Genomic DNA, 17,357 nt, shown 5'->3' with positions numbered 1-17,357 from the left:
GGTGCCTTGCAGTGCTGGGGTCCTAGATTCGAATCTGACCAAGGACAACATCTGCATGGAGTTTGTATGTTCTCCCCGTGTTTACATACTGATAGGGAGCTTAGATTGTGACCCCCACTGGGGACAGCTTGATGCTAATATCTGTAAAGTGCTGTGGAATATGTCAGCACTATATCAGTGCTTAAAATAAATAAATGCTCCATGAAAAGTATTCTACCCTATGAGCATTGCTTCTAGGAGATGCTATAATATACACTTTATGGCCAAAAGTAGGACCTCCCTCCTGAATATTGAGCTCAGATGTTTCAGCCGCATTCATCCTAAGTATATTCATAAAATGAAGCACATAGCCATGGGATCTCCATATTACGAAGTGTCTGTGGATCTGGTGTGCCACTAAAACAAATTTGTTTGGGCCTATTTCTAAGGCATAATCTTAGTGTCCCCCCTAGTATTCACCCTTTAAACCCTACACAGGGATCTGGACTTCGCTGCAGGGGAACCACCTAGCCACTAGCTAATCTCTGTTTGGTTGAGTGTTGACTGTTGACCATGTCAAAAGACACCGGTGCCGAGGACCAATGCATCAGGCATAACTGTAGTGAGGGACAGGCCAAGGTCAGGACAAGCAGGTCAGTACAGAGATTTAGGCAGAAGTCAGAACAGGCTAGGGTCAAAAAGTCCAAAGAGTCAGGGCCTGCAGTAAACCAGTGTGCTTCTTTATTGGAGGAACTCAAGCGCAAAGCAATACAGGCGAGGCACTGAGCTGGCTTCTCCAGTCTCCTCTCTGGCAGCAGAAGGTTCTGTGCTGAGGAAATGCCTGAGCTAGCTGTCCCTATCGTGCTCAGAGGAATGGTTCCATGGCCAAACGCTGGATGCCCAGGGTCTGTGGCTCAGTCGTCCGGCTGCCTCCATGGTCACAAAACTGGTGATCCAGGATCTGTGGCAGAGTATTCCCGTCTCAGCGCCTTCTTCTGGTCACTCATGCAGTCTGGCAGAGTCTCTTTTGCTAAACACTGTTCCCTATCTACAGACCACTAAGGGCTTCTCTCCTTCTATACAGTTTCTAGCTGAATCAGAACCTTCTAGAGGGAGGGGTGAAGTGGAGAAGCACAGCATAAGGACTCGTGCACATGAACATATGGGCTCTATGCCCATGCTCTGGATCATAAATAGCAGTCCGCAATGCATGGGCACTGGCCGTGTGCACTCTGTACTGCGGACGCGGACCCATTAACTTGAATGGGTCCGCGATCTGCAAGCTACTGCAAAAGATAGGACATGTCCTATTCTTTTGTATTGCGAAGACATGGACCTGAAAGACCATGGAAGTGCTTCAGAGTGTTTCCATGGGCCTCTGCTCTGCAAAAGGTAGGTCATGTCCTATCTTTTGCCGTATCTTGCAGATCGCGGACCCATTCAAGTCAATGGGTCCGCTTTCCGCAGGACAGAGTGCACACGGCCAGTGCCCGTATATTGCGGACCCACCGTTTGCGGTCCACAATACATGCACAGAGCCCATGCATTCGTGTGCATGAGCCCTAAACAGAAACATTGTTGCAGTTTCTGTCTGTGATAGATTAGTATAGAGCCTTAATGCAAGTCTATGGGAATGATTAAGCAGACATAAACAAGCCTTCAGACATAAACAACAGCGCTAAACCTGTCAGAAGGTTAGTGTGTCATTTTTTTCCATGTCATAAAGTCTCTCGCTATTAGCTGACTGTGCAGTAAGCCTTTCCACAGTGCAGTGCAAATATAATGTAATAACAGTGCAAATGAACAGGACATACGGTATTACAATAAACATATAAATGCAGTTCAACAATGTGAAACAGTATAAGAGTAAACAACGGCATAAATCACAGTGCAAGTTAACCCTTCAAAGTGTAATAAAGAAGTGAGTTGATAGCTTTTCAGGGTATAGGGAATCAAATATGGCTGGCTGGGATTGCTGGTACTTGTTGTGCAAGCACTGGGAAGTGATAACGATGCCTGACTGTGGCCAATAACTGATCTTACAGAGAGCCTGTGTCATGTGTCAGTTCCTGATCACGCGCCTGGCTCATTACTGAGCGCTATTGCCATTTCCACCTCAATAAAGCATCACTATTTTATTAGATATTCATGTGCGTGGTTCCAGATGGTAATAACATATAAGAAACTGGCAGGTGTTCTTAAGCTCCGCCCATAGAAGCACCTGGTCACCATGGAAACCCTGTTCTATGATGTCATAAGCACTACTGTGATGTCATCACTGCTATATAAAGGGGTGTCACCCAGAACGCTCCGAGGGTTGTATAGGAGAGATAGAGAGTGAAGATTGGAGAGTTTGCTGTTGTTTTTTTGCTGAAGTAATATGGACAGATTTCTTGTAAGTAGATTTTATTTCCTGGTATTAGGATTATTATATTATTACTGCTGAGATTTCCAGAGATTATTACAGTCCTGTATTGTAATGTAGAGCGAGGAGAAAATTGAGGATGATTGTAGATTGTCCACAGAACTGTGTGTCCAGGGACAGGAATACGATTTCCAGATGTTGTATTTGCCCCCAGACCCTTCCCCCTGCACCCAGAGCATAGTGACCCGCAGTCCTGAATTTGCAGAGACAGTCCCTGCATATTCAGGCTGTGCTAGACTAAAATGGGCGGGGCTAAATGGGCGGTCCTGCTCTGTTCTGGAGCCTATTTCTCCCAAATTTACCATCTGCAAAGTGTAAGAGGAGTCAAAAAGGGTAAAAAGATAAGAAAACATAAAGTCTGTTTGTTTGATTTCCACAGTTCAGTTTTCCTCCACCGTCTGTCACCTGGTTACCATAGTAATAGCCATTCTCCTTTTACCAGAGTTCTAACCGTGATGTCATCGCTCTTGGAGCCTGATTTTACCCATAATGCTCTGGGGCTTGTATAGGAGCAGATAGTGGGTTTTGCAAATTTTTAACTTTTTTTTGGACAGATTCCTTGTAACTGGATTTTATTTACTGATTGATTAGGATTATTCTGAATTATTACCAGCGGTGCTCTTCAACCATAGGAGCACGCTGGGAGTTGTAGTTTTATGACAACTAGAGATTCTCTGGTTTCAGACAAAGCCAGGAGCCCGATGCTAGCAGAGGACAGCGCTGGTTCCTCGCAGCGCCGGGGCCCTGGGTGCAAATCTGACCAAGGACAACATCTGCATGGAGTTTATATGTTCTCCCCGGTTTTGTGTGGGTTTCCTGATAGGGAACTTAGATTGCGAGCTCCTCCAGTGGGGACGAAAAGTGCTGAAAATGTCTACAAAGTGCTGTGGGAATATGCGAATAAAATATAAAAAAAATTGATATTGACGGCCAATCCTCTGGATAGGTCATCAATATTTGAACACTGACACCCTGCAGATCAGTTGCTTCAGGAGGCTGTTTCGTCCTCTCAGCTTACCCAGCACAGCGCCATCTATTAGATAGTTGGCTGTGCTTGGTATTGCAGCCCAGATCCATTCACTTGATAGGACTGTGCTATGCCATGGCCATTGACCGATGAATGTGGCAGCAACTTCACGAATGGATGGGGTATTTCCATCAGCCCCATAGACGTGAATGGAGCCCAGCGTGTTGCTCCACTGTTTTTAAAGCTCCCATAGGAATATATGAAGGGTGGCCATTCTAAGTATAGGTGCGTGTCCCCAGTGTCCGAGATGGGAATACCTCTTTAATGTTAGAAACTCTGGTTGTGAATCCGGTCCTGCTTCCAAACTACCCCTAGCATCCATGCCCACCACCAGGACAACCCTAACTCTAACCCTAACACATACAAAATACCAGATAGATCACCTAGAAGAAAGTCGCACAGCCCCCTACTTGTCACCACCCCCTGTTCCAGGGTCATATCACCCCCTCCTGTGACCTAAACCTCCTAGGGACCCATAAACTTTAGGTTTTACCGCTGTCTTTGCTGAACCCTCTTGATTCCTCCTGCACCGATAGATATGAGAGCAGAGAGGGCATAAAGAGGACTGTGCAGCATTAACTGTATGGACACACAGTTCTCACTATGATCAGGCAGAGTGATTCAGGCATGCTCTGCCCTATCTTTAAATGAAGGAGTGGTAAAGATATTGACTTTTCCTGAGTAAAGCTAACTCCTACATAGGCAAAGGGGCTCTTTTAACCATGTAACACTCCCCCTTGCATGCATCATCGTATTTCATTGACCCTAAATTCTGTTGCTTTTTTCCACTACAGAACAAACTAAATCGGCGCGCCCAGCCTAAACTTCCGTTCATCGAGGTCGAGGATTTAGGGCAAGCCAGGATCTCATTTGAATGCCGCCGAAAGGTACATGGATGTATGATATAAATAAATAAATTTGAGGATGGTTGGTTGGATGGATGGATAGATTGATGGATGGGTGGATGTTGGTTGGTTGGATTTTGCTTAATTGGATGTATAGATGGATAATTGGAAAACATGAATGGGTGGATGGATTGATGGTTGTGTCCCTCTATTTCATTGACACTAAATTCTGTTTTCCACCACAGAACAAACTACCTCGGCGTGCCGATATATACCTTGTGTCCTCCGAGGAACAAGTTGAGGAGCCAAGAAGAGCCAGGACATTATTTAATAGCTGCTTTTTTTGGACAAAGGTAAATGGATGGATGATTGGCTGGGTGGAGAATCGAATGATAGATAAAAGGATATATGGACGGATGGATGATTGGTTTCTGCTCGGTTGGATGTATGGATGGATTGATGCATAGATATTTTGATATATAGACTGATAAGTGGATGGACGAATTATTAAATATATTGTTGGTTGGATGAATGGGGGATTGGTAGGAGGGTAGATGTATCCTTCCTGTACTCATTATTGAGAGAAGTATAGAGAAGGGATCGGGGTTCCCAACCGTCCAGAAATTTCTAGACAGTCTATAAAAATGGGCAACTTTTTTCCTGTGTACGTGAAAAAAAATCGACGTGTCTATGATTTTTTTAAGGCTGGCGGTGCTTTTCTAAACTATTTAGGTGGTAATTATTGGCATTTTACAGCTCCCAGTAAATGCTTTTAATGAGTTCTTACCAGTATATGGAGCTATGGACATGTATTGGAGTCTGTGAAGCTTGCCCCTACATAGTCATGGGGGCTGTTTTAACCATGTAGCCTATCCCTTGCATAAGTCCCTGTATTTCACTTCCCCTAAATTCTGTTGTCCTCTCTACACCACAGATCAAACTACCACTAAGGCACAACCGTGTGCAACCTCTGCCCTCTGAGGCAGAGGAGTCGGGAACAGGTGAGACGTCAAGCAAATGCTGCCGCTCTAAGAACAAGGTAAATGGATGCATGATTGGATGGGTGAAATGGAGGATGTATGGCTGGTTGGATGGATGGATCATTGGATGGTAAAAAAATTAATTCATGGATGATAGATGGATGGATAGTTGATATTTGCTTGGCTGGATGTATGGATGAAAGGGTGGATGGAAGGATGGATTGATGGATATTTGAATAGAAAGATTAATAGGTGAATGGATCGAAGGTCGGTTGGTTGGATGTATGGATGAGAGGATGAATGAATGTTTGGATTCATAAATGAGAGAAGGATAGAAGGATGGATAGACAGAATAATTAGATAGATAGATAGATAGATACCAAATCTTAAATGATATCCCCCCCCCCCCCCCCTTGTATAAGTCCTGTATTTCACTGGCCCTAAATTCTGCTTTTCTTTCTCTACCACAGATCACACTACTGCGGAGCAACCGTATACACCCTGTCGCCTGTGACAGTGGAATTAAGAAAATTGAGGACATAATCCGTTCTACGAACAAGGTAAATGGATATATGATTGGATGGTTAATTGATATAATGAGTGGATGAGTAGATGGTTGGATGGATGGACAGATGGTAGGATTGATAGATAGACTTATACAATTAAATAAGATGAAATTTGCAATTATGTCAGCCTTTAAAATCTGTTATTCTGATCTGTCTGGGTCACTCAGGCTTGTCAGAGTGCTCTATGGTGGTAACATGAAGGGGGCATTTTCCTCTCATTCCGTGATTCCTCCTGCACTGATGATAGAGATAAAAGCATAGAGAGGACTGTGCAGCATTAACTGTATGGCCACACAGTTCTCACTATCATCAGACAGAGTGATTCAGGCATGCTCTGCCCTATCTTTAAATGAAAGGGTGGTAAAGATATTGATTTTTCCTGTGTAAAGCTAACTTCTACATAGGCAAAGGGGCTGTTCTAACCGTGTAGCGCCCCCTTCCCCCATTCCCTTGCATGCCGAAATGTAAATGGAAGTATGATATGAATGAATGAATTTGAGGATGGTTTGTTGGATGGATAGAACACTGGATGGTAGATAATTGGATTGATGGATGGGTGGATCTTGGTTGGTTGCATTTTGCTTGGTTGGATGTATGGATAGATAGTTGGATGGAAAGATTGATGGGTGGATGGATTGATGGTTGGTTGGGTGTGTGAATGAATGGATGGATGGAGGACGGATCGACACATAGATCGAAATTAGATAGATTTATAGGTAGATTGATAGATAGATTGATAAATATATAGATAATAGATAGATGATATATAGATAGATATAGCCCCCTTGCATATTTCCCTGTATTTCACTGATACTAAATTCTGTTTTCCACCACAGAACAAACTACCTTGGCATGCCCGTATTTACCTTGTGTCCTCTGAGACACAAGGTAAATGGATGGATGATTGGCTGAGTGGATCATTGGATGATAGATAAACGGATATATGGACGGATGGATGATTGGTTTCTGCTTCGCTGGATGTATGTATGGATAGATGCATGGATATTTGAATGGAAAGATTAATAGGTGGATGGATCAAAGGTTGGTTGGTTGGATGGATGGATGGATAGATGCATGGATGGATGAGAGGATGAATGAATGTTTGGATTAATAAATGAGAGGATAGAAGGATGGATAGACAGAATTATTAGATAGATAGATCGATAGATGCCAAATCTTAAAGTATAGCCCCCCCCCCCTCCTTGCATAAGTCTCTGTATTTCACTGCCCTTAAATTCTTCTTTCCTTTCTCCACCACAGACCAAACTACTTCGGAACAACCGAGTTCATCCTGTCATCTGAGGCAGAGGAAAAGAAGTATTTAACAAAATAAAATAAATATCACTTTACATCAAATGTGCAATCTCATATCCTCTATTAAGTCCCCTGGGCTGTAATGTACTTAGTGTATGTAGATAATGAACCTCTCTTCGCAGCAGATGGTTTTTTATATCACCACCTCTTCTCGGTCTTTTCACCTGTTCCTGAATCGGGTATTTTAACTGAGAAATGGAGTGGTGATATTGATGAAAGTGAAATGGTAATGGCAAGAAAAAGTATCCTGTTTGGGATGGTCGACTTATGGTGAATTTTAAACCAGCACAAGTCATATTTAGTTGTTCAAAGAAGGTTCCATACACGGAAAATGTTGTCAGTAAATATTTTCCATATCAATTAATGTGCCCGGAAGTGTGTATTATTGTAGACACGGTTTCTTCAAATGATGACATAAATATATATTTGTTGGAGCGGGGCCACGTTCGAACCCATCGCGGTCCCCCATTTCTGCAAGTAAAATACATCCCCAAACATAAAATTGTTCTCAAACAATACTATCTGCCACAGTTTCATCAAAAACTCCTGTTGTGCACTGGTGTAATCACTAGTTTGTAATAGGGTAGATACCGTGTCCATACCTCTATTATGATCTATGGAGGTATAGGGGCTCACCACATCAATTGTTACTAGCCAGCTGTCCTTTGGGACTATTTGTAATTCTCTTATTACATTCAAAAAAAATGTGACGTGTCCAAAAGGAAAGATGTGGTCATTTTGACCAAAGGTGTCAATGCTGTCTTTAAAACCACAGATAAATGAGATGGTATAGAATTCACTGATGATGCTATCAGGCATTCTGGGGGGTCTACAAGGGTCTTTTGCACTTCAGGAAGCACATAAAATACCAGATATACATTTTCTCATCTATGCTCTGAAGCTTGCATAGTGCTAAACTACTCTGGTGATTTTAGCTTTAATCTGGAATAACGGATCATTGTCCAGCATCTTATAGGTCCCTTCATCTGACAACTGGTGTGTAACCTCTTGTATATATTTAATCATGTCCATAAGAATCAGGGATCCATCCCTTGTCTGCAGCTTTAATCACCAAGTTCTTATCCTTCATTAAAGTTTGTATGTCTAATCTCTCCTGAGAGGTAAAATTTTGTGTTATTCATAGCTTCCCTTTTCTAATGGAATCCATGAGAATCTGGGTGTCCTTAGTGACTAGATGTATAAAGGCCTCAACCGAATAAAAACTCTTCGGGCTCGCGAGCGATTCTGTGGGATCCCAAGATCTACGTCCTTTTTCCCAGAGGGGCAACAGCCGGTGCCCACCAGGAGGAGGGCCACAAACACCGGCGGCCAGACCGTGACCGGAGAGATACACAACATACAGACTCGCTCACAGGTACGGCCTCTTCTTTGAATATTAATTTTTCCACTCCAATTCTCAGCCCCATACAGGTTAGGGCTTTATAAAAGGGCCTATCTTTTAGCCCGATCGTCCGGTTTGACAGTTTTCAGTTGGAGATTGATCTGCAGCCCTTTCTTAGAAAAATCTGAATTAAAACACATTTTGCAGAAAAAGGACCTTCCACTGGAGACTGTGAGACCGGCAGAGATAATACAGAGAAACTTACACTAATTGATCTGGGCCTGAGAGTGAAAAGTAATTATATTCCCCATGAGAGTTATCATCCGGTTGAGGCCTTTATATATCTGGTCACTAAGGACACCCAGACACATGCGGTGGAGCACGCTCCTACATAAAAATCATTGCTTTCTTGAAAGATGCAGACTTTTTCCTTCACCACTGCTCGAAGAAAGTGTCTTCTAAAAACTGGCAGAAGGGTTGGGAGTTGATTTTGAGTCCATCCAACACAAAAAGGTCCAACTAGCTCAACTTTAATAATACCAGCCCATAGCAGTACCCCACCTCCACCTTGCTGGCGTCTGAGCTCTGTGCCCATTACTGATTCGGCCACGGGCCGCGAAGAGTCACTCTCATCTCATTAGTCCATAAAACATGCCTCGATGTCTTGTTCAGTGGTGGTCGGATTTCAGGCTTCCTTACCTTGGCCATGTCTTAGAACACCTTGTTCTTCTGGCCACTCCAGGGAGGTTGCAGTTCTGGAGAATAATGGGTTCCTGGTCTCTTCACATGTGATTCTTCTCAAATATTTGGGAGTTAATCTGCATCTTTTTTTCTCAACACTTTGTTTAAGACCTTGTTAATTTTTTTGTAACCAAACATTTCTGATCACAACCCAATATCCTTGCAATCTTAAGAGTGCTACATCCCAACAATTTAGGATTTTTCAGAGTCAGTTAAATGTCTTTTTTGGCCCATTTTGCTTGAGGAAGCTGCCTAATAATTATGTACACCTTGATATAAGGAATTGATCTCCTTAGGCCACACCATCCCTCATTACACAAATACACATCACCTGATGCTTCAATCCAATAAGTGTTAGTCACTTGTCTAATAATTGTGCACACAGTGTAGAGATTTCTTTATTGACTACATCTGCTTTAATTCTCCACAGGAAAAGCCAAAACCATCTTCTATCCCAAGGTGGAGAAAATGGATCAGAAACATCTTGTGCTGGGTGAGAAGCCCTCATGTTATCTAGTTTTTTTTCCTATTACATGTATTTTATACTGCTGTAATGTAAGGACATGCTGAGAAATCCTGATGGGCCCCATCTCCTGACATACATTTCCTTTGTAGAGCCGTGCATCAGCGAAAGTGTCGCTAGGAACACCAATAAGAGCACCTCCATCTGAGCCCGAAACCAGGACAGTCAAGACCTAGACAGAAGACCTAGGCCTGAGGACAAGCAACTTTGTCCAAGTTGATGAGAAGGGACTTACAAAGATCCACATGGTTGATGTGGCAACTCTGGGGACCGAACAAGACATGATCCCTGTGGTGGGTGTGACAAGGACTGGACGTAACCTTGTAAGGGGGTGCTTCTATGAGGACTGTTAAAAGATAGCGCATCTCCCCCTTTCTACGGCTTGTATTGTTCAACTGTGAATTGTCAGTGGTGGCTAATGTCTGGTTATGTTCTGCATAATGAATGTGCCTGCTGTTTTACATTTTTATTGCAGGCATTGTCCCTTTAACAGTCGTCTATTTTGCGGCACTGCATTAATGCGCTGTAGCCTGCAGTGCTCTACATTGCTGTCACGGCCTATTTCCATTCAGAATGCATTAGGGCAAAACTGATCCGTTTTTGACCGCTTGTGAGAGCCCTTAACCGGATCTCACAAACGGAGAGCCAAAATTAGCCGAAGTGAACACTTTCGTAATGGAAATGCTCACTTGTATTTGTTTAATAAGATGTCTTATAAAGGAAAAAAGATCCAACGCCTTTGGCAAGGGGGACCCTGTGGGCCCCCCTGGCTTAGGGGCCAGGTTGCAGCTGAGACACCTATAGCTACGTCACTGTCGATAAGAGCTAATCACCAGCATGTACTGTGAGCTGTAAAATTATGATAATTACCACTGAAATAATCTAATCAAGTACCTCCAGCCTCAAAAAAAATCAAGGACATGTCTATTGTCACAGGATATAAATCTCATCTATTTTTACGGACTGTCCAGAAATTTCTAGATGATTAGCAACCCTGATCTGGACACCCTCGTTAGTATTCTGTAATGTTTTTTGGCTAGATATTAGAACTGGAGAACTTCTTTTAGGTTTTTATGTAGTGCGTCAATTCTAGTTACTAAAACACATCAAAAAGTTGTGTCCCTTTCTATTCATTAATGTACACTTCCACCTGTGAAGCTGCACCTCTTCTCCGAGTGACTTCTCCACCTTACGTCATTATTTAATGAAGCGTCACTACTAGGACACAAATGCTTTCAGAACTGGATTTCATACATTATCTTTTCAAAATGTATCGAATTATCATATACCCCTTGCACTTTATGTTCCAAACAAACCTAATGATGTGTCGAAACTTTACATACCCGGATACACTTAGACTAATAGGGTTATCCATCACAACGAGCGGTGGGCAATGCTAACTGCCATCAAGATAATTCATTGGGACCTTATTCACCGCACATATCTTACTATATTCATGCAAAAACACTGATACGAAGGGAAATTCTATTAAAGGGGTTTTCTGGACAGAAAAATTTTCTTTTAAAGAGGTGGAGTGGCTTAAAGGGATTTTCCGGGTTCTGAGCTGAACTTGGACATATCCCCTTCTTCCCCCACTTAGCCCCTCTGACATGAGCATCGGAGAATTTCATGAATTGTGCAGGGCAAGGGCTTTTTCAGCAGATGTCATGTACCGGATCTCACTATGGGAATGCTAGGCGGAGGCATCCGCCTAGCAGTGAGCCTGGTGACAGCAATGGCACTAATGGGCGGGCTTTAGAAAAAAACGGCTAGAGCAGCGCTAAAGCCCTCCCATTAGTGCCAGTGACGTCACCAGGAAGGCTGCTAGGTGGAAGCCTCCGCCTAGCAGTGGAAAAATGTAAACAAAAAATATAGCGCAGGGCAAGGGAGAGTCACGTCACAGGGGTGAATTATATTAGTGAGCTCATCAATTTACCACATAAATTCCCACCCACCTATTCTAGATGACGGAATTATGCTAACTTACTCTCCTAGATTCTAAGACCCCAATATTTTCTATCCCAATTTCTGCCACCACCTATACTATAAGGCAATAGGGGCCTATACTCACATATTCTCTCAACCCAAAACTAACACAGTAACACGAGTTATCTATATGGGACCTAAAATCCTCAGAAACACTACCGGTAACGTTATTCCCTCCGAAAGAGCAAGTTCTATAAGGCAACAAGGAAGGGACTTAGCAATTTTTTAATTTAATACACAATAGTGTAATGCAATACAAAAAGAAAGTGTCAGATAAAAGCTAAAAAACTAAATTATACATACAATAACAATGCAGTAAACAGATAAAATAAAAGGGATAAAATACAGAATATTGGCTTACTGAGATGAAGCAGTTATATTCCGGCTGTGGGGACAGCTGAGGATACGGGCAGTCACTCCAGACAATGTGGATCCCCAAAATGTCTGACAATAAACTGTTCCCAACCACCCATTTTTATCCCCCCTCTGCCGAGGCGTGGGCTGTAATGGAACCTTTCCCTTTTCTGTCCGGCCTTCTGGGACATCTGAGATTATTTAGGTTTTTGCCCCACCTTCCCAAACAGCTGACTGATGTGGCAATATGAATCACGATGATTTCTCGCCATATGACAGGGACTGCGGGTACAGGTAAGAGCCCACAATCTGAGTCTCCTCGTCCCAGTCATAGAGACACCAAATATGATCGAGTTATGATTTCCAGAAGGCCAGATCCTGAATACCGAGAAATGCCACATGTCCAGTATGGCGTGTCTAGACTCTCCCCGAAGCCCATGTCAAGCTGAACACAATTACTAGGGTTCTGAGGATGTGGGTGTTATGAGGTCGGAGTTTTGGCTTCTGATAGTATTTCATCCACCTACTGAATGGCTTAGACCTCCTGCTGGGTTAGCTGCCACCATGTCTAGGGTTGCCCTGCATTTTTAGTGTCCCCTTTCAGGTCTTCATTAGTATGCCCATATGGCCTGTAAGTAGACCAGTGCTAAATGGAGTTTCCTCTGAGAATGTGGAGTGTCTCACCTTTTCGCAGACTGGTTGGCATCTAGAGGCACAATTTGCATAAGTCCTTGATAGATCAAAAGACACTGACATACAATCAGCTATTGATAATTCAAGTTTAGGAAAATCTAAAATCTATCTATCTGTCTATCTACCTCAGATTTCATTACACTCATGTCAGAGGGGCTGAGTTGGGAAAGAAGGGGATTTGACCGGGTTCAGCTCTGCCCCGATCACATGATGGTGATGTCATCATCGGTCCTTCATCACCATTTCTATCCACTGCTGAGCTCTGCTCCCTCTGCCCTGATCACATGCCATCAGTGTCTGAAATGAGCCAACCCCTTTAAACTAAATTTTTTTTTAAAAATGCACCAAAACCTGCCTGTGGTCCAAAAGAGCATAAATGTTGAGTGACGTTTCTCCAGTACTTGACAGCATTGTTTTAACAAGACAGAAAGCTTAAAAGATAGAAATTATAATTCTTGGTACAATGCCAGTACCATTGGTAATATACACATATCACTTGGGATCTGCAGTTCACCCATCAATCATTTTGCATTCTATTGTGGCACTAATACAGAATAACTTCCCTCTGCTTTCCTCTGAGGCACCTCCGCTGCCTACCTACCAAGTCAGAGGACACAAACTGCCTTGTAATTGCCATCCACGCGTTGCCCATATTCCTTCTTCGCATGGCAATCATAGCTGCTTCACTTGGTTAATGAAGACTTTAGAGACTAGGAGGAATAATTAAGGCAGGTGTTTAGAATCGCTACTATCTAATTACTTCCTCAAATGATACTGTGATGAAAAAGCCTCAGAAAACCGAGTCTTCGACCATTCAAACAGGGAAAGAAAAAATAATAATCTAACAACAAAGAAATGCAAACAAAAATAAATTTGTTTTCTACTGTGTTTTTATGAAAAGACAGGTGCTTTTTATTATGCCGAGGAGCGTGGGTTCAATAAATCTCCCCGAAAACATAAAGAAAAAATAATGAAGCTTTGTGAAAACTCGAATGTAGGCAGAACCGCTCTGATTCACTGTGGCGAGTTTTACGGATAAATATTAGGCTCAAAAGGCTTATGCTGGTTTACTGAGCTACAGCTACAATTTTTTTTAAGGTTTGAAAAATAGAAGCTGATCATGATCAGCTAAAAATATCAAATTTCTTGGATAGGATCGAGATTTATATTGTTGCTAAAATTACTTTTTAATTATTTGTTTTTTAATTAGGAATTACCAAGATATTTCAGAAAGGAAAAAAGGAATAGAATACATTAAGTACAATATAGCAGCTATAAGTTGTATATCTCTATCTATCTATCTATCTATCTATCTATCATAAGTATATATATATATATTCAAGTCATATTATACTGACCACTTCCTACTTTCGATGTTGGCAGCTTGTAGCTCATGAAGGAAGTCACGTGTGTTGAGATGGCTCGGTGGGTATATAAGGTGTGTAATAGACTGTCTGCACACATATCCTTCATTGCTGTCATGGGTAAAAAGGGCAATTAATCAGACTTGCAAAAAGGGATGATAATTGGCTTTGTAGTATTTCTGAAAAAGCACAGTGTGAACTGTTCTCATGCTGCTGTGGTGAAAGTATATCATGAGTGGACAAATGGCACCATCGTGAAGAAGTGAAGTGGAAACTGCAGGGCACCACGATGTGAAAGGTTGAGCGTCGGCTACGGAGGTGCACGAGGGCGGACTGACACGCTACGTTGGAGCAGCTCACCACCAGAATGAACCAGAGGTCGACCAGACGTGTGTCTAATATAGCAGTTCAGCGAACCCTACTGCGTTAACTTATCTTGCACTATGATTTATGCCGTTGTTTACACTTATACTCTTTTATATTGTTGAACTACAGAAAAGGTATATGTATACGATGCCGAAGGCTCTGTTCTTCAGATGAACTCCTGGACTGTGCATAATAACATAGTCCGCCAACTCAGCCTACTAGAGGATATGGTTGTGCTGGCTCCAAACACTTGTACCACCAAGAAAACAAAAGTTCCTCCATGCTGATTGTTAAAAAGTAATCGTTTCACTTTCTGTCTTTCTATCTATGCACTGAGAAGTTAGAAATCTTCCACAGTTACTATAAGGGACTCTAAAAAGTTTTGGAGGGAAAAATTCAGACACATTGACCTTATGACTGCCTGGTTTAGCTGTGTTGTTTAAATCTGAAATAGTTTTTATGTCTGGAAAAACTGCTTATTCATTCCCATAGACTTGTATTAAAACTGTGTACATGTCTAAGACAGACTAAAATTGCAACATTGTTTCTGTTACGGCTGGGATTCTCAATGATCTTGACTATGTCATACAGAAATTGGACTTGCAACTACTTAGCATATGATTAGTTATGCAGATTCTTCTCATGTAACTGCATTGTCACTGTTTTTCTCCTGGTGGTGGAACAATCTTTTTCTTCTTGTATACTACAAATTACAACCTGTTCTCACATTCCCTAATAGCTCATTGTGTTATTAAGTTGGTTGCCGAGCGAAAGGTCATTGGTTTGAATTGAGGAGCAGCCATTTCCCAAGAAAAGAGAAACAGCATCATCCAGCTCATCGATAGCGGTATCTTACCCAAGAAAATTGCCAAACTGCATCATGTGAGAGCCATGACAGTTGGAAGTATACGAAATGAAGTCTGTCCATCCATTCCAAAGCCAAGAGGTGGACGTCCATGCAAAATATCAAAGTCAACAAGTCAGCTCATCACAAGGTCTATCAGTTCTGGCGCAACAAACACGGCAGTGGAGGTGGCTCATTTGCTTCGTAATAGTGAGATCATAGACGTCCATGCAAGCACATTGCAACACACATTACACAAGTCGGGAATGGTGGCAAGTCAATAGACTGGGCTCTGATGGGTGCAAATAGGTCTGGGAAAAACAAGGGAAAAGGCAGCTAAAGGATTGAGAAATTGAAGGAACTGTCAAGTTCGGTGGAGAAAGCCTGATGATATGGGGTTGTTTCACAGCTAAAGGCGTTGGATACTTGACCAGGATCGATTGTGATCTCAATGCTGAGCTATATATAAGTATCCTACAAGATGAGTTCAGTGACAATGAAATAGAGGTGCTGGATTGCCCCCCCCCCCCGCCCCCCCCCCCCCCCCCCCAGTGCCCAGACCTCAACTTATTGAACATTTGTGGGTAGAGTTGAAGAAAAAGCTGTATTTGTACATAAGTGAGTCGACCAGTATGCACTAACATTGGGAACGTGTAGAAGAGACCTGGGAACAGATTTTGCTTGAGATATGCTTGAATCTGATTGAGAGCATGCCTACAAGAATTCAGGCAGTGTTGAAAGGCAAAGGTGGATTTACAGAATACTAACAAAATAATAAAAAATTAAATTTATAATTTTAGAAGCAAAACAGTACAATCACATAATTTTCTGCATATAGGGACCAGTGTTTAGTAGAAAGGACTCAGCCAGACTGCACAGGTGACCAGAAGAATATTCTGAGATGGGAATATTCTGCCACAGACCCAGGGCCACCAGTCTGTGGCCAGGGTACCAGTCTTCTGAGAGAGAGAAAGACTGTTAGATTTGGCCTTTCCTCAGTGCAGAACTATATGCTGCCAGTAGGAGACTGGAGAAGCCAGCCCGGTGCCTTGTCTGTATTGTTTCGCACTGGAGTTCCTCCAGTGAAGAAGCAAATTAGTTTACTGCAGAGGCAGGGAAGGGGTAGTCCTGTTCTCTGACTCTCTGGGCTTATTTCCCATTGTGATGTACCACACCTTTCCATCCCCTACAGAGAGCAGCAACATGAGAACCTTTCCTTGCCTCTGCAATCATACACCATGAGATGAAATGATGGTACCTCAAAAAATGCGGTGATGGTACACCAAAGAATGCAGGTATGGTGTTTGATATAATACAATCACAGTGCCCAATAAAATGTAGTCAGAGTGCCTAGAAAGTTCAGTGCTGATACCCCATATAGTGCAGTCAGTCATGGAGCCTATACAATTCTGTGATGGTACCCCATATAATGTAATGATGGTACCCCATAAAATACCATCAAAGTGCCCTTTTCTTGGACATTAGGGACATATTGGTAGGATAAGCCCCCAGTGTCTGATAGGTGCGGGTCCCACTTCTGGACAGCTATTTGCAGGCTCCGGTCTAAGTATAGGTGCCAGTCACAGAGATAGGACCCACATCTATCAGACATTGGAAGCATATCCTAGCGATATGCCACCAATGTCCAAGATAGGAATACCTCTTTAAGTCAAGGTGGTCCATAAAACGTATTAATTGTGTACCATAAAATACAGCCATATTGCACTATAGAAATATACAACCTTCATACCCCATACATTGCAGCCATCATGCCCTACAAAATGAAGCATTTTGCCTGATAAAGCTGTAATTTCCAATCATAGTCATAATAGAGCCCCATATGATGCAATAGTGCCCTGCAGAATACAGTCTTCATGACTTGCAGTCACGGTGCCCAATAGCAAAGTTGTCCGAGTACCCCAAAATACTTGGTCATAGTGCTATAACAAAATACAAACTGTGCCCCATCATGTCCAATAGAACAGTGGTCCCCAACCTTTTTTGCCCG

Source organism: Bufo gargarizans, chromosome 10, assembly GCF_014858855.1.
Source record: "Bufo gargarizans isolate SCDJY-AF-19 chromosome 10, ASM1485885v1, whole genome shotgun sequence".
In the NCBI taxonomy this organism is placed as follows: Eukaryota; Metazoa; Chordata; class Amphibia; order Anura; family Bufonidae; genus Bufo; species Bufo gargarizans.
Note: the sequence above shows the minus strand (reverse complement) of the source record.